The following is a 19,130-nucleotide window of genomic DNA, read 5'->3' on the forward strand; positions in this document are numbered from 1 at the left end:
GGGAATTCTTGCCAGTATTCGTACATGAAGTGATGTCGAAGGATCAGGTAATCAAAATCGCGAAACAGCCACTTTCGTATGGCGGATGCTTCGTGCTGGAAGCAGCCTAGCTATGAAAACAGCTATGGACACAGAGTACTGTCGAAAACTGCGTGCTGACACAGAACGCTACGTAGTGGGCGGATTGTTCGTGTCACGATAACATTTGCACTTCACACGGTCGAAATACTGTCACACAACTCAAGCAGCTCTTTCAGCATTCACATACACTGGTGTTCAGCACAGCGCATGTTGTAGGTGTCAGATTAAGAAACCTCTTTGAGAAAATGGTCCAGCTAGGATGCTGCAACTAGCAAGTGCGGCAAGATCTCAGTAGGTGGAGGGGTGCAGACTTGCTTACTTGTGCGGCCTGTTGGTCTAGGGGTATGATTCCTGCTTTGGGTGCAGGAGGTCCCGGGTTCAAATCCCGGACAGGCTCTACTTTTCACTTTCGCGACAACCCAGCACTACGATAAACTTGCGAGTCTCTGAAAGTAAGCCATGCAGCAGGACAAACTGCATGTCGGGCCACCGGCCCATGAGACTCTCAGGTGCGTCTTATGGAAAGCAATCTACGTGGCAGGATTAAGCCGTCTCCGCTTACTTATATCTATACGTAAAGACTGGCACGTACAACGATTCTATTCGTTCCCCAGGAACTAGTACATCGCATGCAAGTTTGGTAAATGCATGCGCATGCAGCACCCAAAACGGTGAGATGTCTTTCCTGCGGGGAGGAACAGCTGAGGTCGTCTTCTCGCAGTTGAACCCCTTACGTCTCGTTATTAATCCTAGTAGCAAAAGCATAAGCATTTGGAGCGCTCCCCACTCACGTGTGGACTGCTATTAACACTTTGCATTTCATGATCCTAGTTAAATTTCTGCATATACAATTCCAACCACCGGCTCGTACACATTTCTAGAAACGATCGCAAAACACAGCGTCAGGTTCCACCGAGACTCGAACTCGGATCGCTGGATTCAAAGTCCAGAGTGCTAACCATTACACCATGGAACCGGATGCCTGTAGCGCTCGTAAATTCAGTGGTATCATGTAATTAAGCCGATAAGATGCGATGTTATTACACGTATGGTCCTCAGGTAGTGTTTGCGTGGCTAATGAAGCAACCAAGTAGGGTGGAAGTGGAAGGAGCACCTTCGAATGTAGCGGGAATTCTTGCCAGTATTCGTACATGAAGTGATGTCGAAGGATCAGGTAATCAAAATCGCGAAACAGCCACTTTCGTATGGCGGATGCTTCGTGCTGGAAGCAGCCTAGCTATGAAAACAGCTATGGACACAGAGTACTGTCGAAAACTGCGTGCTGACACAGAACGCTACGTAGTGGGCGGATTGTTCGTGTCACGATAACATTTGCACTTCACACGGTCGAAATACTGTCACACAACTCAAGCAGCTCTTTCAGCATTCACATACACTGGTGTTCAGCACAGCGCATGTTGTAGGTGTCAGATTAAGAAACCTCTTTGAGAAAATGGTCCAGCTAGGATGCTGCAACTAGCAAGTGCGGCAAGATCTCAGTAGGTGTAGGGGTGCAGACTTGCTTACTTGTGCGGCCTGTTGGTCTAGGGGTATGATTCCTGCTTTGGGTGCAGGAGGTCCCGGGTTCAAATCCCGGACAGGCTCTACTTTTCACTTTCGCGACAACCCAGCACTACGATAAACTTGCGAGTCTCTGAAAGTAAGCCATGCAGCAGGACAAACTGCATGTCGGGCCACCGGCCCATGAGACTCTCAGGTGCGTCTTATGGAAAGCAATCTACGTGGCAGGATTAAGCCGTCTCCGCTTACTTATATCTATACGTAAAGACTGGCACGTACAACGATTCTATTCGTTCCCCAGGAACTAGTACATCGCATGCAAGTTTGGTAAATGCATGCGCATGCAGCACCCAAAACGGTGAGATGTCTTTCCTGCGGGGAGGAACAGCTGAGGTCGTCTTCTCGCAGTTGAACCCCTTACGTCTCGTTATTAATCCTAGTAGCAAAAGCATAAGCATTTGGAGCGCTCCCCACTCACGTGTGGACTGCTATTAACACTTTGCATTTCATGATCCTAGTTAAATTTCTGCATATACAATTACAACCACCGGCTCGTACACATTTCTAGAAACGATCGCAAAACACAGCGTCAGGTTCCACCGAGACTCGAACTCGCATCGCTGGATTCAAAGTCCAGAGTGCTAACAATTACACCATGGAACCGGATGCCTGTAGCGCTCATAAATTCAGTGGTATCGTGTAATTAAGCCGATAAGATGCGATGTTATTACACGTATGGTCCTCAGGAAGTGTTTGCGTGGCTAATGAAGCAACCAAGTAGGGTGGAAGTGGAAGGAGCACCTTCGAATGTAGCGGGAATTCTTGCCAGTATTCGTACATGAAGTGATGTCGAAGGATCAGGTAATCAAAATCGCGAAACAGCCACTTTCGTATGGCGGATGCTTCGTGCTGGAAGCAGCCTAGCTATGAAAACAGCTATGGACACAGAGTACTGTCGAAAACTGCGTGCTGACACAGAACGCTACGTAGTGGGCGGATTGTTCGTGTCACGATAACATTTGCACTTCACACGGTCGAAATACTGTCACACAACTCAAGCAGCTCTTTCAGCATTCACATACACTGGTGTTCAGCACAGCGCATGTTGTAGGTGTCAGATTAAGAAACCTCTATGAGAAAATGGTCCAGCTAGGATGCTGCAACTAGCAAGTGCGGCAAGATCTCAGTAGGTGGAGGGGTGCAGACTTGCTTGCTTGTGTGGCCTGTTGGTCTAGGGGTATGATTCCTGCTTTGGGTGCAGGAGGTCCCGGGTTCAAATCCCGGACAGGCCCTACTTTTCACTTTCGCGACAACCCAGCACTACGATAAACTTGCGAGTCTCTGAAAGTAAGCCATGCAGCAGGACAAACTGCATGTCGGGCCACCGGCCCATGAGACTCTCAGGTGCGTCTTATGGAAAGCAATCTACGTGGCAGGATTAAGCCGTCTCCGCTTACTTATATCTATACGTAAAGACTGGCACGTACAACGATTCTATTCGTTCCCCAGGAACTAGTACATCGCATGCAAGTTTGGTAAATGCATGCGCATGCAGCACCCAAAACGGTGAGATGTCTTTCCTGCGGGGAGGAACAGCTGAGGTCGTCTTCTCGCAGTTGAACCCCTTACGTCTCGTTATTAATCCTAGTAGCAAAAGCATAAGCATTTGGAGCGCTCCCCACTCACGTGTGGACTGCTATTAACACTTTGCATTTCATGATCCTAGTTAAATTTCTGCATATACAATTCCAACCACCGGCTCGTACACATTTCTAGAAACGATCGCAAAACACAGCGTCAGGTTCCACCGAGACTCGAACTCGGATCGCTGGATTCAAAGTCCAGAGTGCTAACCATTACACCATGGAACCGGATGCCTGTAGCGCTCGTAAATTCAGTGGTATCATGTAATTAAGCCGATAAGATGCGATGTTATTACACGTATGGTCCTCAGGTAGTGTTTGCGTGGCTAATGAAGCAACCAAGTAGGGTGGAAGTGGAAGGAGCACCTTCGAATGTAGCGGGAATTCTTGCCAGTATTCGTACATGAAGTGATGTCGAAGGATCAGGTAATCAAAATCGCGAAACAGCCACTTTCGTATGGCGGATGCTTCGTGCTGGAAGCAGCCTAGCTATGAAAACAGCTATGGACACAGAGTACTGTCGAAAACTGCGTGCTGACACAGAACGCTACGTAGTGGGCGGATTGTTCGTGTCACGATAACATTTGCACTTCACACGGTCGAAATACTGTCACACAACTCAAGCAGCTCTTTCAGCATTCACATACACTGGTGTTCAGCACAGCGCATGTTGTAGGTGTCAGATTAAGAAACCTCTATGAGAAAATGGTCCAGCTAGGATGCTGCAACTAGCAAGTGCGGCAAGATCTCAGTAGGTGGAGGGGTGCAGACTTGCTTGCTTGTGTGGCCTGTTGGTCTAGGGGTATGATTCCTGCTTTGGGTGCAGGAGGTCCCGGGTTCAAATCCCGGACAGGCCCTACTTTTCACTTTCGCGACAACCCAGCACTACGATAAACTTGCGAGTCTCTGAAAGTAAGCCATGCAGCAGGACAAACTGCATGTCGGGCCACCGGCCCATGAGACTCTCAGGTGCGTCTTATGGAAAGCAATCTACGTGGCAGGATTAAGCCGTCTCCGCTTACTTATATCTATACGTAAAGACTGGCACGTACAACGATTCTATTCGTTCCCCAGGAACTAGTACATCGCATGCAAGTTTGGTAAATGCATGCGCATGCAGCACCCAAAACGGTGAGATGTCTTTCCTGCGGGGAGGAACAGCTGAGGTCGTCTTCTCGCAGTTGAACCCCTTACGTCTCGTTATTAATCCTAGTAGCAAAAGCATAAGCATTTGGAGCGCTCCCCACTCACGTGTGGACTGCTATTAACACTTTGCATTTCATGATCCTAGTTAAATTTCTGCATATACAATTCCAACCACCGGCTCGTACACATTTCTAGAAACGATCGCAAAACACAGCGTCAGGTTCCACCGAGACTCGAACTCGGATCGCTGGATTCAAAGTCCAGAGTGCTAACCATTACACCATGGAACCGGATGGCTGTAGCGCTCGTAAATTCAGTGGTATCATGTAATTAAGCCGATAAGATGCGATGTTATTACACGTATGGTCCTCAGGAAGTGTTTGCGTGGCTAATGAAGCAACCAAGTAGGCTGGAAGTGGAAGGAGCACCTTCGAATGTAGCGGGAATTCTTGCCAGTATTCGTACATGAAGTGATGTCGAAGGATCAGGTAATCAAAATCGCGAAACAGCCACTTTCGTATGGCGGATGCTTCGTGCTGGAAGCAGCCTAGCTATGAAAACAGCTATGGACACAGAGTACTGTCGAAAACTGCGTGCTGACACAGAACGCTACGTAGTGGGCGGATTGTTCGTGTCACGATAACATTTGCACTTCACACGGTCGAAATACTGTCACACAACTCAAGCAGCTCTTTCAGCATTCACATACACTGGTGTTCAGCACAGCGCATGTTGTAGGTGTCAGATTAAGAAACCTCTTTGAGAAAATGGTCCAGCTAGGATGCTGCAACTAGCAAGTGCGGCAAGATCTCAGTAGGTGGAGGGGTGCAGACTTGCTTACTTGTGCGGCCTGTTGGTCTAGGGGTATGATTCCTGCTTTGGGTGCAGGAGGTCCCGGGTTCAAATCCCGGACAGGCCCTACTTTTCACTTTCGCGACAACCCAGCACTACGATAAACTTGCGAGTCTCTGAAAGTAAGGCATGCAGCAGGACAAACTGCATGTCGGGCCACCGGCCCATGAGACTCTCAGGTGCGTCTTATGGAAAGCAATCTACGTGGCAGGATTAAGCCGTCTCCGCTTACTTATATCTATACGTAAAGACTGGCACGTACAACGATTCTATTCGTTCCCCAGGAACTAGTACATCGCATGCAAGTTTGGTAAATGCATGCGCATGCAGCACCCAAAACGGTGAGATGTCTTTCCTGCGGGGAGGAACAGCTGAGGTCGTCTTCTCGCAGTTGAACCCCTTACGTCTCGTTATTAATCCTAGTAGCAAAAGCATAAGCATTTGGAGCGCTCCCCACTCACGTGTGGACTGCTATTAACACTTTGCATTTCATGATCCTAGTTAAATTTCTGCATATACAATTCCAACCACCGGCTCGTACACATTTCTAGAAACGATCGCAAAACACAGCGTCAGGTTCCACCGAGACTCGAACTCGGATCGCTGGATTCAAAGTCCAGAGTGCTAACCATTACACCATGGAACCGGATGCCTGTAGCGCTCGTAAATTCAGTGGTATCATGTAATTAAGATGATAAGATGCGATGTTATTACACGTATGGTCCTCAGGTAGTGTTTGCGTGGCTAATGAAGCAACCAAGTAGGGTGGAAGTGGAAGGAGCACCTTCGAATGTAGCGGGAATTCTTGCCAGTATTCGTACATGAAGTGATGTCGAAGGATCAGGTAATCAAAATCGCGAAACAGCCACTTTCGTATGGCGGATGCTTCGTGCTGGAAGCAGCCTAGCTATGAAAACAGCTATGGACACAGAGTACTGTCGAAAACTGCGTGCTGACACAGAACGCTACGTAGTGGGCGGATTGTTCGTGTCACGATAACATTTGCACTTCACACGGTCGAAATACTGTCACACAACTCAAGCAGCTCTTTCAGCATTCACATACACTGGTGTTCAGCACAGCGCATGTTGTAGGTGTCAGATTAAGAAACCTCTTTGAGAAAATGGTCCAGCTAGGATGCTGCAACTAGCAAGTGCGGCAAGATCTCAGTAGGTGGAGGGGTGCAGACTTGCTTACTTGTGCGGCCTGTTGGTCTAGGGGTATGATTCCTGCTTTGGGTGCAGGAGGTCCCGGGTTCAAATCCCGGACAGGCTCTACTTCTCACTTTCGCGACAACCCAGCACTACGATAAACTTGCGAGTCTCTGAAAGTAAGCCATGCAACAGGACAAACTGCATGTCGGGCCACCGGCCCATGAGACTCTCAGGTGCGTCTTATGGAAAGCAATCTACGTGGCAGGATTAAGCCGTCTCCGCTTACTTATATCTATACGTAAAGACTGGCACGTACAACGATTCTATTCGTTCCCCAGGAACTAGTACATCGCATGCAAGTTTGGTAAATGCATGCGCATGCAGCACCCAAAACGGTGAGATGTCTTTCCTGCGGGGAGGAACAGCTGAGGTCGTCTTCTCGCAGTTGAACCCCTTACGTCTCGTTATTAATCCTAGTAGCAAAAGCATAAGCATTTGGAGCGCTCCCCACTCACGTGTGGACTGCTATTAACACTTTGCATTTCATGATCCTAGTTAAATTTCTGCATATACAATTCCAACCACCGGCTCGTACACATTTCTAGAAACGATCGCAAAACACAGCGTCAGGTTCCACCGAGACTCGAACTCGGATCGCTGGATTCAAAGTCCAGAGTGCTAACCATTACACCATGGAACCGGATGGCTGTAGCGCTCGTAAATTCAGTGGTATCATGTAATTAAGCCGATAAGATGCGATGTTATTACACGTATGGTCCTCAGGAAGTGTTTGCGTGGCTAATGAAGCAACCAAGTAGGCTGGAAGTGGAAGGAGCACCTTCGAATGTAGCGGGAATTCTTGCCAGTATTCGTACATGAAGTGATGTCGAAGGATCAGGTAATCAAAATCGCGAAACAGCCACTTTCGTATGGCGGATGCTTCGTGCTGGAAGCAGCCTAGCTATGAAAACAGCTATGGACACAGAGTACTGTCGAAAACTGCGTGCTGACACAGAACGCTACGTAGTGGGCGGATTGTTCGTGTCACGATAACATTTGCACTTCACACGGTCGAAATACTGTCACACAACTCAAGCAGCTCTTTCAGCATTCACATACACTGGTGTTCAGCACAGCGCATGTTGTAGGTGTCAGATTAAGAAACCTCTTTGAGAAAATGGTCCAGCTAGGATGCTGCAACTAGCAAGTGCGGCAAGATCTCAGTAGGTGGAGGGGTGCAGACTTGCTTACTTGTGCGGCCTGTTGGTCTAGGGGTATGATTCCTGCTTTGGGTGCAGGAGGTCCCGGGTTCAAATCCCGGACAGGCCCTACTTTTCACTTTCGCGACAACCCAGCACTACGATAAACTTGCGAGTCTCTGAAAGTAAGGCATGCAGCAGGACAAACTGCATGTCGGGCCACCGGCCCATGAGACTCTCAGGTGCGTCTTATGGAAAGCAATCTACGTGGCAGGATTAAGCCGTCTCCGCTTACTTATATCTATACGTAAAGACTGGCACGTACAACGATTCTATTCGTTCCCCAGGAACTAGTACATCGCATGCAAGTTTGGTAAATGCATGCGCATGCAGCACCCAAAACGGTGAGATGTCTTTCCTGCGGGGAGGAACAGCTGAGGTCGTCTTCTCGCAGTTGAACCCCTTACGTCTCGTTATTAATCCTAGTAGCAAAAGCATAAGCATTTGGAGCGCTCCCCACTCACGTGTGGACTGCTATTAACACTTTGCATTTCATGATCCTAGTTAAATTTCTGCATATACAATTCCAACCACCGGCTCGTACACATTTCTAGAAACGATCGCAAAACACAGCGTCAGGCTCCACCGAGACTCGAACTCGGATCGCTGGATTCAAAGTCCAGAGTGCTAACCATTACACCATGGAACCGGATGCCTGTAGCGCTCGTAAATTCAGTGGTATCATGTAATTAAGCCGATAAGATGCGATGTTATTACACGTATGGTCCTCAGGTAGTGTTTGCGTGGCTAATGAAGCAACCAAGTAGGGTGGAAGTGGAAGGAGCACCTTCGAATGTAGCGGGAATTCTTGCCAGTATTCGTACATGAAGTGATGTCGAAGGATCAGGTAATCAAAATCGCGAAACAGCCACTTTCGTATGGCGGATGCTTCGTGCTGGAAGCAGCCTAGCTATGAAAACAGCTATGGACACAGAGTACTGTCGAAAACTGCGTGCTGACACAGAACGCTACGTAGTGGGCGGATTGTTCGTGTCACGATAACATTTGCACTTCACACGGTCGAAATACTGTCACACAACTCAAGCAGCTCTTTCAGCATTCACATACACTGGTGTTCAGCACAGCGCATGTTGTAGGTGTCAGATTAAGAAACCTCTTTGAGAAAATGGTCCAGCTAGGATGCTGCAACTAGCAAGTGCGGCAAGATCTCAGTAGGTGGAGGGGTGCAGACTTGCTTACTTGTGCGGCCTGTTGGTCTAGGGGTATGATTCCTGCTTTGGGTGCAGGAGGTCCCGGGTTCAAATCCCGGACAGGCTCTACTTCTCACTTTCGCGACAACCCAGCACTACGATAAACTTGCGAGTCTCTGAAAGTAAGCCATGCAGCAGGACAAACTGCATGTCGGGCCACCGGCCCATGAGACTCTCAGGTGCGTCTTATGGAAAGCAATCTACGTGGCAGGATTAAGCCGTCTCCGCTTACTTATATCTATACGTAAAGACTGGCACGTACAACGATTCTATTCGTTCCCCAGGAACTAGTACATCGCATGCAAGTTTGGTAAATGCATGCGCATGCAGCACCCAAAACGGTGAGATGTCTTTCCTGCGGGGAGGAACAGCTGAGGTCGTCTTCTCGCAGTTGAACCCCTTACGTCTCGTTTTTAATCCTAGTAGCAAAAGCATAAGCATTTGGAGCGCTCCCCACTCACGTGTGGACTGCTATTAACACTTTGCATTTCATGATACTAGTTAAATTTCTGCATATACAATTCCAACCACCGGCTCGTACACATTTCTAGAAACGATCGCAAAACACAGCGGCAGGTTCCACCGAGACTCGAACTCGGATCGCTGGATTCAAAGTCCAGAGTGCTAACCATTACACCATGGAACCGGATGCCTGTAGCGCTCGTAAATTCAGTGGTATCATGTAATTAAGCCGATAAGATGCGATGTTATTACACGTATGGTCCTCAGGAAGTGTTTGCGTGGCTAATGAAGCAACCAAGTAGGGTGGAAGTGGAAGGAGCACCTTCGAATGTAGCGGGAATTCTTGCCAGTATTCGTACATGAAGTGATGTCGAAGGATCAGGTAATCAAAATCGCGAAACAGCCACTTTCGTATGGCGGATGCTTCGTGCTGGAAGCAGCCTAGCTATGAAAACAGCTATGGACACAGAGTACTGTCGAAAACTGCGTGCTGACACAGAACGCTACGTAGTGGGCGGATTGTTCGTGTCACGATAACATTTGCACTTCACACGGTCGAAATACTGTCACACAACTCAAGCAGCTCTTTCAGCATTCACATACACTGGTGTTCAGCACAGCGCATGTTGTAGGTGTCAGATTAAGAAACCTCTTTGAGAAAATGGTCCAGCTAGGATGCTGCAACTAGCAAGTGCGGCAAGATCTCAGTAGGTGGAGGGGTGCAGACTTGCTTACTTGTGCGGCCTGTTGGTCTAGGGGTATGATTCCTGCTTTGGGTGCAGGAGGTCCCGGGTTCAAATCCCGGACAGGCCCTACTTTTCACTTTCGCGACAACCCAGCACTACGATAAACTTGCGAGTCTCTGAAAGTAAGCCATGCAGCAGGACAAACTGCATGTCGGGCCACCGGCCCATGAGACTCTCAGGTGCGTCTTATGGAAAGCAATCTACGTGGCAGGATTAAGCCGTCTCCGCTTACTTATATCTATACGTAAAGACTGGCACGTACAACGATTCTATTCGTTCCCCAGGAACTAGTACATCGCATGCAAGTTTGGTAAATGCATGCGCATGCAGCACCCAAAACGGTGAGATGTCTTTCCTGCGGGGAGGAACAGCTGAGGTCGTCTTCTCGCAGTTGAACCCCTTACGTCTCGTTATTAATCCTAGTAGCAAAAGCATAAGCATTTGGAGCGCTCCCCACTCACGTGTGGACTGCTATTAACACTTTGCATTTCATGATCCTAGTTAAATTTCTGCATATACAATTCCAACCACCGGCTCGTACACATTTCTAGAAACGATCGCAAAACACAGCGGCAGGTTCCACCGAGACTCGAACTCGGATCGCTGGATTCAAAGTCCAGAGTGCTAACCATTACACCATGGAACCGGATGCCTGTAGCGCTCGTAAATTCAGTGGTATCATGTAATTAAGCCGATAAGATGCGATGTTATTACACGTATGGTCCTCAGGAAGTGTTTGCGTGGCTAATGAAGCAACCAAGTAGGCTGGAAGTGGAAGGAGCACCTTCGAATGTAGCGGGAATTCTTGCCAGTATTCGTACATGAAGTGATGTCGAAGGATCAGGTAATCAAAATCGCGAAACAGCCACTTTCGTATGGCGGATGCTTCGTGCTAGAAGCAGCCTAGCTATGAAAACAGCTATGGACACAGAGTACTGTCGAAAACTGCGTGCTGACACAGAACGCTACGTAGTGGGCGGATTGTTCGTGTCACGATAACATTTGCACTTCACACGGTCGAAATACTGTCACACAACTCAAGCAGCTCTTTCAGCATTCACATACACTGGTGTTCAGCACAGCGCATGTTGTAGGTGTCAGATTAAGAAACCTCTTTGAGAAAATGGTCCAGCTAGGATGCTGCAACTAGCAAGTGCGGCAAGATCTCAGTAGGTGGAGGGGTGCAGACTTGCTTACTTGTGCGGCCTGTTGGTCTAGGGGTATGATTCCTGCTTTGGGTGCAGGAGGTCCCGGGTTCAAATCCCGGACAGGCCCTACTTTTCACTTTCGCGACAACCCAGCACTACGATAAACTTGCGAGTCTCTGAAAGTAAGGCATGCAGCAGGACAAACTGCATGTCGGGCCACCGGCCCATGAGACTCTCAGGTGCGTCTTATGGAAAGCAATCTACGTGGCAGGATTAAGCCGTCTCCGCTTACTTATATCTATACGTAAAGACTGGCACGTACAACGATTCTATTCGTTCCCCAGGAACTAGTACATCGCATGCAAGTTTGGTAAATGCATGCGCATGCAGCACCCAAAACGGTGAGATGTCTTTCCTGCGGGGAGGAACAGCTGAGGTCGTCTTCTCGCAGTTGAACCCCTTACGTCTCGTTATTAATCCTAGTAGCAAAAGCATAAGCATTTGGAGCGCTCCCCACTCACGTGTGGACTGCTATTAACACTTTGCATTTCATGATCCTAGTTAAATTTCTGCATATACAATTCCAACCACCGGCTCGTACACATTTCTAGAAACGATCGCAAAACACAGCGTCAGGTTCCACCGAGACTCGAACTCGGATCGCTGGATTCAAAGTCCAGAGTGCTAACCATTACACCATGGAACCGGATGCCTGTAGCGCTCGTAAATTCAGTGGTATCATGTAATTAAGCCGATAAGATGCGATGTTATTACACGTATGGTCCTCAGGTAGTGTTTGCGTGGCTAATGAAGCAACCAAGTAGGGTGGAAGTGGAAGGAGCACCTTCGAATGTAGCGGGAATTCTTGCCAGTATTCGTACATGAAGTGATGTCGAAGGATCAGGTAATCAAAATCGCGAAACAGCCACTTTCGTATGGCGGATGCTTCGTGCTGGAAGCAGCCTAGCTATGAAAACAGCTATGGACACAGAGTACTGTCGAAAACTGCGTGCTGACACAGAACGCTACGTAGTGGGCGGATTGTTCGTGTCACGATAACATTTGCACTTCACACGGTCGAAATACTGTCACACAACTCAAGCAGCTCTTTCAGCATTCACATACACTGGTGTTCAGCACAGCGCATGTTGTAGGTGTCAGATTAAGAAACCTCTTTGAGAAAATGGTCCAGCTAGGATGCTGCAACTAGCAAGTGCGGCAAGATCTCAGTAGGTGGAGGGGTGCAGACTTGCTTACTTGTGCGGCCTGTTGGTCTAGGGGTATGATTCCTGCTTTGGGTGCAGGAGGTCCCGGGTTCAAATCCCGGACAGGCTCTACTTCTCACTTTCGCGACAACCCAGCACTACGATAAACTTGCGAGTCTCTGAAAGTAAGCCATGCAACAGGACAAACTGCATGTCGGGCCACCGGCCCATGAGACTCTCAGGTGCGTCTTATGGAAAGCAATCTACGTGGCAGGATTAAGCCGTCTCCGCTTACTTATATCTATACGTAAAGACTGGCACGTACAACGATTCTATTCGTTCCCCAGGAACTAGTACATCGCATGCAAGTTTGGTAAATGCATGCGCATGCAGCACCCAAAACGGTGAGATGTCTTTCCTGCGGGGAGGAACAGCTGAGGTCGTCTTCTCGCAGTTGAACCCCTTACGTCTCGTTATTAATCCTAGTAGCAAAAGCATAAGCATTTGGAGCGCTCCCCACTCACGTGTGGACTGCTATTAACACTTTGCATTTCATGATCCTAGTTAAATTTCTGCATATACAATTCCAACCACCGGCTCGTACACATTTCTAGAAACGATCGCAAAACACAGCGTCAGGTTCCACCGAGACTCGAACTCGGATCGCTGGATTCAAAGTCCAGAGTGCTAACCATTACACCATGGAACCGGATGCCTGTAGCGCTCGTAAATTCAGTGGTATCATGTAATTAAGCCGATAAGATGCGATGTTATTACACGTATGGTCCTCAGGAAGTGTTTGCGTGGCTAATGAAGCAACCAAGTAGGCTGGAAGTGGAAGGAGCACCTTCGAATGTAGCGGGAATTCTTGCCAGTATTCGTACATGAAGTGATGTCGAAGGATCAGGTAATCAAAATCGCGAAACAGCCACTTTCGTATGGCGGATGCTTCGTGCTGGAAGCAGCCTAGCTATGAAAACAGCTATGGACACAGAGTACTGTCGAAAACTGCGTGCTGACACAGAACGCTACGTAGTGGGCGGATTGTTCGTGTCACGATAACATTTGCACTTCACACGGTCGAAATACTGTCACACAACTCAAGCAGCTCTTTCAGCATTCACATACACTGGTGTTCAGCACAGCGCATGTTGTAGGTGTCAGATTAAGAAACCTCTTTGAGAAAATGGTCCAGCTAGGATGCTGCAACTAGCAAGTGCGGCAAGATCTCAGTAGGTGGAGGGGTGCAGACTTGCTTACTTGTGCGGCCTGTTGGTCTAGGGGTATGATTCCTGCTTTGGGTGCAGGAGGTCCCGGGTTCAAATCCCGGACAGGCCCTACTTTTCACTTTCGCGACAACCCAGCACTACGATAAACTTGCGAGTCTCTGAAAGTAAGCCATGCAGCAGGACAAACTGCATGTCGGGCCACCGGCCCATGAGACTCTCAGGTGCGTCTTATGGAAAGCAATCTACGTGGCAGGATTAAGCCGTCTCCGCTTACTTATATCTATACGTAAAGACTGGCACGTACAACGATTCTATTCGTTCCCCAGGAACTAGTACATCGCATGCAAGTTTGGTAAATGCATGCGCATGCAGCACCCAAAACGGTGAGATGTCTTTCCTGCGGGGAGGAACAGCTGAGGTCGTCTTCTCGCAGTTGAACCCCTTACGTCTCGTTATTAATCCTAGTAGCAAAAGCATAAGCATTTGGAGCGCTCCCCACTCACGTGTGGACTGCTATTAACACTTTGCATTTCATGATCCTAGTTAAATTTCTGCATATACAATTCCAACCACCGGCTCGTACACATTTCTAGAAACGATCGCAAAACACAGCGTCAGGTTCCACCGAGACTCGAACTCGGATCGCTGGATTCAAAGTCCAGAGTGCTAACCATTACACCATGGAACCGGATGCCTGTAGCGCTCGTAAATTCAGTGGTATCATGTAATTAAGCCGATAAGATGCGATGTTATTACACGTATGGTCCTCAGGTAGTGTTTGCGTGGCTAATGAAGCAACCAAGTAGGGTGGAAGTGGAAGGAGCACCTTCGAATGTAGCGGGAATTCTTGCCAGTATTCGTACATGAAGTGATGTCGAAGGATCAGGTAATCAAAATCGCGAAACAGCCACTTTCGTATGGCGGATGCTTCGTGCTGGAAGCAGCCTAGCTATGAAAACAGCTATGGACACAGAGTACTGTCGAAAACTGCGTGCTGACACAGAACGCTACGTAGTGGGCGGATTGTTCGTGTCACGATAACATTTGCACTTCACACGGTCGAAATACTGTCACACAACTCAAGCAGCTCTTTCAGCATTCACATACACTGGTGTTCAGCACAGCGCATGTTGTAGGTGTCAGATTAAGAAACCTCTTTGAGAAAATGGTCCAGCTAGGATGCTGCAACTAGCAAGTGCGGCAAGATCTCAGTAGGTGGAGGGGTGCAGACTTGCTTACTTGTGCGGCCTGTTGGTCTAGGGGTATGATTCCTGCTTTGGGTGCAGGAGGTCCCGGGTTCAAATCCCGGACAGGCTCTACTTCTCACTTTCGCGACAACCCAGCACTACGATAAACTTGCGAGTCTCTGAAAGTAAGCCATGCAGCAGGACAAACTGCATGTCGGGCCACCGGCCCATGAGACTCTCAGGTGCGTCTTATGGAAAGCAATCTACGTGGCAGGATTAAGCCGTCTCCGCTTACTTATATCTATACGTAAAGACTGGCACGTACAACGATTCTATTCGTTCCCCAGGAACTAGTACATCGCATGCAAGTTTGGTAAATGCATGCGCATGCAGCACCCAAAACGGTGAGATGTCTTTCCTGCGGGGAGGAACAGCTGAGGTCGTCTTCTCGCAGTTGAACCCCTTACGTCTCGTTATTAATCCTAGTAGCAAAAGCATAAGCATTTGGAGCGCTCCCCACTCACGTGTGGACTGCTATTAACACTTTGCATTTCATGATACTAGTTAAATTTCTGCATATACAATTCCAACCACCGGCTCGTACACATTTCTAGAAACGATCGCAAAACACAGCGGCAGGTTCCACCGAGACTCGAACTCGGATCGCTGGATTCAAAGTCCAGAGTGCTAACCATTACACCATGGAACCGGATGCCTGTAGCGCTCGTAAATTCAGTGGTATCATGTAATTAAGCCGATAAGATGCGATGTTATTACACGTATGGTCCTCAGGAAGTGTTTGCGTGGCTAATGAAGCAACCAAGTAGGGTGGAAGTGGAAGGAGCACCTTCGAATGTAGCGGGAATTCTTGCCAGTATTCGTACATGAAGTGATGTCGAAGGATCAGGTAATCAAAATCGCGAAACAGCCACTTTCGTATGGCGGATGCTTCGTGCTGGAAGCAGCCTAGCTATGAAAACAGCTATGGACACAGAGTACTGTCGAAAACTGCGTGCTGACACAGAACGCTACGTAGTGGGCGGATTGTTCGTGTCACGATAACATTTGCACTTCACACGGTCGAAATACTGTCACACAACTCAAGCAGCTCTTTCAGCATTCACATACACTGGTGTTCAGCACAGCGCATGTTGTAGGTGTCAGATTAAGAAACCTCTTTGAGAAAATGGTCCAGCTAGGATGCTGCAACTAGCAAGTGCGGCAAGATCTCAGTAGGTGGAGGGGTGCAGACTTGCTTACTTGTGCGGCCTGTTGGTCTAGGGGTATGATTCCTGCTTTGGGTGCAGGAGGTCCCGGGTTCAAATCCCGGACAGGCCCTACTTTTCACTTTCGCGACAACCCAGCACTACGATAAACTTGCGAGTCTCTGAAAGTAAGCCATGCAGCAGGACAAACTGCATGTCGGGCCACCGGCCCATGAGACTCTCAGGTGCGTCTTATGGAAAGCAATCTACGTGGCAGGATTAAGCCGTCTCCGCTTACTTATATCTATACGTAAAGACTGGCACGTACAACGATTCTATTCGTTCCCCAGGAACTAGTACATCGCATGCAAGTTTGGTAAATGCATGCGCATGCAGCACCCAAAACGGTGAGATGTCTTTCCTGCGGGGAGGAACAGCTGAGGTCGTCTTCTCGCAGTTGAACCCCTTACGTCTCGTTATTAATCCTAGTAGCAAAAGCATAAGCATTTGGAGCGCTCCCCACTCACGTGTGGACTGCTATTAACACTTTGCATTTCATGATCCTAGTTAAATTTCTGCATATACAATTCCAACCACCGGCTCGTACACATTTCTAGAAACGATCGCAAAACACAGCGGCATGTTCCACCGAGACTCGAACTCGGATCGCTGGATTCAAAGTCCAGAGTGCTAACCATTACACCATGGAACCGGATGCCTGTAGCGCTCTTAAATTCAGTGGTATCATGTAATTAAGCCGATAAGATGCGATGTTATTACACGTATGGTCCTCAGGAAGTGTTTGCGTGGCTAATGAAGCAACCAAGTAGGCTGGAAGTGGAAGGAGCACCTTCGAATGTAGCGGGAATTCTTGCCAGTATTCGTACATGAAGTGATGTCGAAGGATCAGGTAATCAAAATCGCGAAACAGCCACTTTCGTATGGCGGATGCTTCGTGCTGGAAGCAGCCTAGCTATGAAAACAGCTATGGGGACAGAGTACTGTCGAAAACTGCGTGCTGACACAGAACGCTACGTAGTGGGCGGATTGTTCGTGTCACGATAACATTTGCACTTCACACGGTCGAAATACTGTCACACAACTCAAGCAGCTCTTTCAGCATTCACATACACTGGTGTTCAGCACAGCGCATGTTGTAGGTGTCAGATTAAGAAACCTCTTTGAGAAAATGGTCCAGCTAGGATGCTGCAACTAGCAAGTGCGGCAAGATCTCAGTAGGTGGAGGGGTGCAGACTTGCTTACTTGTGCGGCCTGTTGGTCTAGGGGTATGATTCCTGCTTTGGGTGCAGGAGGTCCCGGGTTCAAATCCCGGACAGGCCCTACTTTTCACTTTCGCGACAACCCAGCACTACGATAAACTTGCGAGTCTCTGAAAGTAAGGCATGCAGCAGGACAAACTGCATGTCGGGCCACCGGCCCATGAGACTCTCAGGTGCGTCTTATGGAAAGCAATCTACGTGGCAGGATTAAGCCGTCTCCGCTTACTTATATCTATACGTAAAGACTGGCACGTACAACGATTCTATTCGTTCCCCAGGAACTAGTACATCGCATGCAAGTTTGGTAAATGCATGCGCATGCAGCACCCAAAACGGTGAGATGTCTTTCCTGCGGGGAGGAACAGCTGAGGTCGTCTTCTCGCAGTTGAACCCCTTACGTCTCGTTATTAATCCTAGTAGCAAAAGCATAAGCATTTGGAGCGCTCCCCACTCACGTGTGGACTGCTATTAACACTTTGCATTTCATGATCCTAGTTAAATTTCTGCATATACAATTCCAACCACCGGCTCGTACACATTTCTAGAAACGATCGCAAAACACAGCGGCAGGTTCCACCGAGACTCGAACTCGGATCGCTGGATTCAAAGTCCAGAGTGCTAACCATTACACCATGGAACCGGATGCCTGTAGCGCTCGTAAATTCAGTGGTATCATGTAATTAAGCCGATAAGATGCGATGTTATTACACGTATGGTCCTCAGGAAGTGTTTGCGTGGCTAATGAAGCAACCAAGTAGGCTGGAAGTGGAAGGAGCACCTTCGAATGTAGCGGGAATTCTTGCCAGTATTCGTACATGAAGTGATGTCGAAGGATCAGGTAATCAAAATCGCGAAACAGCCACTTTCGTATGGCGGATGCTTCGTGCTGGAAGCAGCCTAGCTATGAAAACAGCTATGGACACAGAGTACTGTCGAAAACTGCGTGCTGACACAGAACGCTACGTAGTGGGCGGATTGTTCGTGTCACGATAACATTTGCACTTCACACGGTCGAAATACTGTCACACAACTCAAGCAGCTCTTTCAGCATTCACATACACTGGTGTTCAGCACAGCGCATGTTGTAGGTGTCAGATTAAGAAACCTCTTTGAGAAAATGGTCCAGCTAGGATGCTGCAACTAGCAAGTGCGGCAAGATCTCAGTAGGTGGAGGGGTGCAGACTTGCTTACTTGTGCGGCCTGTTGGTCTAGGGGTATGATTCCTGCTTTGGGTGCAGGAGGTCCCGGGTTCAAATCCCGGACAGGCCCTACTTTTCACTTTCGCGACAACCCAGCACTACGATAAACTTGCGAGTCTCTGAAAGTAAGCCATGCAGCAGGACAAACTGCATGTCGGGCCACCGGCCCATGAGACTCTCAGGTGCGTCTTATGGAAAGCAATCTACGTGGCAGGATTAAGCCGTCTCCGCTTACTTATATCTATACGTAAAGACTGGCACGTACAACGATTCTATTCGTTCCCCAGGAACTAGTACATCGCATGCAAGTTTGGTAAATGCATGCGCATGCAGCACCCAAAACGGTGAGATGTCATTCCTGCGGGGAGGAACAGCTGAGGTCGTCTTCTCGCAGTTGAACCCCTTACATCCCGTTAACAAGTCCCACCGCCACACCTTCACCTGCCCATGTTAGGCAAAATTCTTCTGCCTGACTCATGTAGTACTATCACCGTCAGTGGGTGGTACGGGACTACAAGTCCCACCGCCACACCTCCAAAGTGAATTGTAGTGACGGAGTCACTGCCCTGTGGAAATTTACTGCCTCACCAACACAGTTAGAC

At 48.5% G+C, this 19,130-nt stretch overlaps 31 non-coding genes across 31 annotated transcripts; 16 read left to right on the forward strand and 15 right to left on the reverse strand.

The window, feature by feature from the left end:
• The first annotated feature begins 406 nt into the window (after positions 1-406).
• Positions 407-478, forward strand: Trnap-ugg. Its single transcript has one exon. It is a non-coding gene; the product is annotated as a tRNA-Pro (tRNA).
• A 507-nt stretch (positions 479-985) lies between these two features.
• Positions 986-1,057, reverse strand: Trnaq-uug. The gene has a single exon. It is a non-coding gene; the product is annotated as a tRNA-Gln (tRNA).
• A 557-nt stretch (positions 1,058-1,614) lies between these two features.
• On the forward strand, positions 1,615-1,686 carry Trnap-ugg. The gene has a single exon. It is a non-coding gene; the product is annotated as a tRNA-Pro (tRNA).
• A 507-nt stretch (positions 1,687-2,193) lies between these two features.
• On the reverse strand, positions 2,194-2,265 carry Trnaq-uug. Its single transcript has one exon. It is a non-coding gene; the product is annotated as a tRNA-Gln (tRNA).
• Positions 2,266-2,822: 557 nt separating this feature from the next.
• Positions 2,823-2,894, forward strand: Trnap-ugg. The gene has a single exon. It is a non-coding gene; the product is annotated as a tRNA-Pro (tRNA).
• Positions 2,895-3,401: 507 nt separating this feature from the next.
• Positions 3,402-3,473, reverse strand: Trnaq-uug. The gene has a single exon. It is a non-coding gene; the product is annotated as a tRNA-Gln (tRNA).
• A 557-nt stretch (positions 3,474-4,030) lies between these two features.
• Trnap-ugg lies at positions 4,031-4,102 on the forward strand. Its single transcript has one exon. It is a non-coding gene; the product is annotated as a tRNA-Pro (tRNA).
• A 507-nt stretch (positions 4,103-4,609) lies between these two features.
• Positions 4,610-4,681, reverse strand: Trnaq-uug. Its single transcript has one exon. It is a non-coding gene; the product is annotated as a tRNA-Gln (tRNA).
• Positions 4,682-5,238: 557 nt separating this feature from the next.
• On the forward strand, positions 5,239-5,310 carry Trnap-ugg. Its single transcript has one exon. It is a non-coding gene; the product is annotated as a tRNA-Pro (tRNA).
• Positions 5,311-5,817: 507 nt separating this feature from the next.
• Positions 5,818-5,889, reverse strand: Trnaq-uug. The gene has a single exon. It is a non-coding gene; the product is annotated as a tRNA-Gln (tRNA).
• A 557-nt stretch (positions 5,890-6,446) lies between these two features.
• Positions 6,447-6,518, forward strand: Trnap-ugg. The gene has a single exon. It is a non-coding gene; the product is annotated as a tRNA-Pro (tRNA).
• Positions 6,519-7,025: 507 nt separating this feature from the next.
• Trnaq-uug lies at positions 7,026-7,097 on the reverse strand. Its single transcript has one exon. It is a non-coding gene; the product is annotated as a tRNA-Gln (tRNA).
• A 557-nt stretch (positions 7,098-7,654) lies between these two features.
• Trnap-ugg lies at positions 7,655-7,726 on the forward strand. Its single transcript has one exon. It is a non-coding gene; the product is annotated as a tRNA-Pro (tRNA).
• A 507-nt stretch (positions 7,727-8,233) lies between these two features.
• Positions 8,234-8,305, reverse strand: Trnaq-uug. Its single transcript has one exon. It is a non-coding gene; the product is annotated as a tRNA-Gln (tRNA).
• A 557-nt stretch (positions 8,306-8,862) lies between these two features.
• Trnap-ugg lies at positions 8,863-8,934 on the forward strand. The gene has a single exon. It is a non-coding gene; the product is annotated as a tRNA-Pro (tRNA).
• A 507-nt stretch (positions 8,935-9,441) lies between these two features.
• On the reverse strand, positions 9,442-9,513 carry Trnaq-uug. Its single transcript has one exon. It is a non-coding gene; the product is annotated as a tRNA-Gln (tRNA).
• Positions 9,514-10,070: 557 nt separating this feature from the next.
• Positions 10,071-10,142, forward strand: Trnap-ugg. Its single transcript has one exon. It is a non-coding gene; the product is annotated as a tRNA-Pro (tRNA).
• A 507-nt stretch (positions 10,143-10,649) lies between these two features.
• On the reverse strand, positions 10,650-10,721 carry Trnaq-uug. The gene has a single exon. It is a non-coding gene; the product is annotated as a tRNA-Gln (tRNA).
• A 557-nt stretch (positions 10,722-11,278) lies between these two features.
• On the forward strand, positions 11,279-11,350 carry Trnap-ugg. The gene has a single exon. It is a non-coding gene; the product is annotated as a tRNA-Pro (tRNA).
• Positions 11,351-11,857: 507 nt separating this feature from the next.
• Positions 11,858-11,929, reverse strand: Trnaq-uug. The gene has a single exon. It is a non-coding gene; the product is annotated as a tRNA-Gln (tRNA).
• A 557-nt stretch (positions 11,930-12,486) lies between these two features.
• Trnap-ugg lies at positions 12,487-12,558 on the forward strand. The gene has a single exon. It is a non-coding gene; the product is annotated as a tRNA-Pro (tRNA).
• A 507-nt stretch (positions 12,559-13,065) lies between these two features.
• Positions 13,066-13,137, reverse strand: Trnaq-uug. The gene has a single exon. It is a non-coding gene; the product is annotated as a tRNA-Gln (tRNA).
• A 557-nt stretch (positions 13,138-13,694) lies between these two features.
• Trnap-ugg lies at positions 13,695-13,766 on the forward strand. Its single transcript has one exon. It is a non-coding gene; the product is annotated as a tRNA-Pro (tRNA).
• A 507-nt stretch (positions 13,767-14,273) lies between these two features.
• On the reverse strand, positions 14,274-14,345 carry Trnaq-uug. The gene has a single exon. It is a non-coding gene; the product is annotated as a tRNA-Gln (tRNA).
• Positions 14,346-14,902: 557 nt separating this feature from the next.
• On the forward strand, positions 14,903-14,974 carry Trnap-ugg. The gene has a single exon. It is a non-coding gene; the product is annotated as a tRNA-Pro (tRNA).
• A 507-nt stretch (positions 14,975-15,481) lies between these two features.
• On the reverse strand, positions 15,482-15,553 carry Trnaq-uug. The gene has a single exon. It is a non-coding gene; the product is annotated as a tRNA-Gln (tRNA).
• Positions 15,554-16,110: 557 nt separating this feature from the next.
• On the forward strand, positions 16,111-16,182 carry Trnap-ugg. The gene has a single exon. It is a non-coding gene; the product is annotated as a tRNA-Pro (tRNA).
• A 503-nt stretch (positions 16,183-16,685) lies between these two features.
• Trnaq-uug lies at positions 16,686-16,761 on the reverse strand. The gene has a single exon. It is a non-coding gene; the product is annotated as a tRNA-Gln (tRNA).
• Positions 16,762-17,318: 557 nt separating this feature from the next.
• On the forward strand, positions 17,319-17,390 carry Trnap-ugg. Its single transcript has one exon. It is a non-coding gene; the product is annotated as a tRNA-Pro (tRNA).
• Positions 17,391-17,897: 507 nt separating this feature from the next.
• On the reverse strand, positions 17,898-17,969 carry Trnaq-uug. Its single transcript has one exon. It is a non-coding gene; the product is annotated as a tRNA-Gln (tRNA).
• Positions 17,970-18,526: 557 nt separating this feature from the next.
• Positions 18,527-18,598, forward strand: Trnap-ugg. The gene has a single exon. It is a non-coding gene; the product is annotated as a tRNA-Pro (tRNA).
• Positions 18,599-19,130: the final 532 nt, after the last annotated feature.

The sequence above is a fragment of the Schistocerca americana genome, chromosome 2, assembly GCF_021461395.2.
Source record: "Schistocerca americana isolate TAMUIC-IGC-003095 chromosome 2, iqSchAmer2.1, whole genome shotgun sequence".
NCBI lineage: Eukaryota > Metazoa > Arthropoda > Insecta > Orthoptera > Acrididae > Schistocerca > Schistocerca americana.